The 2,175-nt window shown below is 39.3% G+C and overlaps 1 pseudogene across 1 annotated transcript; it reads left to right on the plus strand.

Annotated features, from left to right (window-relative positions):
• The first annotated feature begins 391 nt into the window (after positions 1-391).
• LOC309827583 (cytochrome b5-like) lies at positions 392-717 on the plus strand (annotated as a pseudogene). Its single transcript has one exon. The product of its transcript is annotated as a cytochrome b5-like (transcript).
• The last annotated feature ends 1,458 nt before the right edge of the window (positions 718-2,175 follow it).

Below are 2,175 nucleotides of genomic sequence, written 5' to 3' on the forward strand. Positions count from 1 at the left end.
GAAGGCAGAGCCCTTGTCTACTTTGTTCACTGCTACTTCCTTCGTGCTTGTCTGGCACATAGTAAGAGCTCTGTGATTAGTTTTTGAACAAATATATAAGTGAATGGGCATATTTAACTGCTTTGGGGTTCTGTGGTATATTCTTCATTGGGAGTCTCACGGTGGATTCTAACATCTAGATGATGTATGCTTGGCTTATGTACTTAACATTTTGAATGCTGAGCCAGCTATTTACTGATTGTCATTGTCCATTTAAAAACATTAAGGGGGCCCAGGCACGGAGCCGGGCCGCAGGGAATGTCCCGGGACAAGTTCGCGGAGACGCCAGCTGTACTCCGCCCGGCTCGGCTCCGCTGCTCCCTTTAGGGCCCGAGGCTCGCAGCGCTCCCAAATGGCCGAGGAGTCCTACAAAGCCGTGAAGTACTACAGCCTGGAAGAGATCCAGAAACACAACCACAGCAAGAGCATCTGGCTGATCCTGCATTACAAGGTGTACGATTTGAGCAAATTTTTGAGATGCTTGAGAATTGTCCAAAATTGTCCAAAATTATCACTGGGGAGCTGCATCTGGATGACAGGTCAGAGATAAACAAGTCTTCGGAAACTCTTATTACTACTATGGATTCTAATTCCAGCTGGTGGACCAATTGAGTGATCCTAGCTATCTCAGCACTGGTTATAGCCCTGATGTATCACTCCTACACATCGGAACACTAAACATGTTCTCAGAAGCCAGTGAAAGAAAAGACTGCTTTGGTCCGGGGAGAAAGAAAGCCACCGTTAACTGCTTCAACTGAACCCTTCACCTGAAAATGATTTGAACACACCTGTTTTCCTTTCCTCCTACATTAGACACAAAACAAACCAAAAAGAACTATTCTTTCTACTCCTGAACTTTTAGTGTGTGCCTTTTTATCCATCAGCTTTGTTTTGATGTTCCACCACTATGTCATTTGCTTATTGTGGGCACAATCTTTTAAAACATACCACCATGTTTGGCTGTCTATTTGATATGTAATTGTTTTTAATGTTTGGAATCTGATTATTTGGCGGTCATTTAATGTGTTAATCTTTCAGATCCAAGTTGTCTGTCTGATGTGAGCAGGGACGTCCTTGGATCTCTTCTTGTGCTGCTTCATCTAATTGAATAATCAGGTATTGCATGTTTCTGGTGTCGTTTTTTTTTTTTTTTTTCCCAAGGAAATTAAGGAAGGCCCAGAAATAATAGCTTAAAGATTTCTAGTAATTGTTCTACTTGAACAATCATATAGATGATAGAAAGAGAAAGTGGCCTGCAAGACCTAGAAAAGATACTCTATCTTTTCTTTGATTAAAAACACCAGCAACATCAACAAAAGCCTGTGAACCATGAGAGAACATTACCACTGTCCCTTCTCTCACCTTAAACATGTCATTCTGAAGAGATTCTCAGTTATACAGTTTCTCAGGTTTTACAGACTCCTCCTTCAGAGCTGAAAACTGTTTACATGCTCCTATAAAGAAATGTTGATTCCCTAATTTGTAAAAACACATATTTGAAAGAGATTGTGGGACATTTGGAATCTGATTTTTGAAGAAATTTAGCTCTCGTGTTGGGCCATGAAGAACTTTGGTGTGGACTGATTCAGTGGACTGGTTCAGTCATCCCTTATTTGTTTATTATTCTCTGCCCAGTGCTTTTTTCTTTAAATGTTGAAACTTGAGAGATGAATTTATAGACTTGAAGTACTTTGTAGTTAGCTATGATTGTCCATTGGCCTGCTAGCCGACTGATGAGCCATGGAGTTATTCAGAAATAACTAAACACATTGGAAAGGAATTTGTTTAAATTACAGAGCATAGATTTTTATAATCAATGACATGTATCACCCTCTGCCTTTTTTGTCACTGGAAGTTAGAGCGAATGTAGGGGGGCAGTGGGGCAGCTGACTCTATCACATGGGAAAGTACCTTGCAGAGGAATCTTTTGTTTAGATTTTAATAAACATAAGCCTGGAACAAAAAAAAAATTTTTTTAAATAGAAAAATAAAAACATTAAGGGATTTTTACTACGATCAGGTTTGTTTTAAACTTTTATACGTCAAGATTTTCACTGAATAGTGCCTGTCTCTTCAAAATATCTATAGACTTTGTATCTTCTGTCTTATAGTGTTATCACTTTATTTGGACTGATA

Source organism: Grampus griseus (assembly GCF_964374135.1).
Source record: "Grampus griseus genome assembly, chromosome: 9".
Classification (NCBI taxonomy): domain Eukaryota; kingdom Metazoa; phylum Chordata; class Mammalia; order Artiodactyla; family Delphinidae; genus Grampus; species Grampus griseus.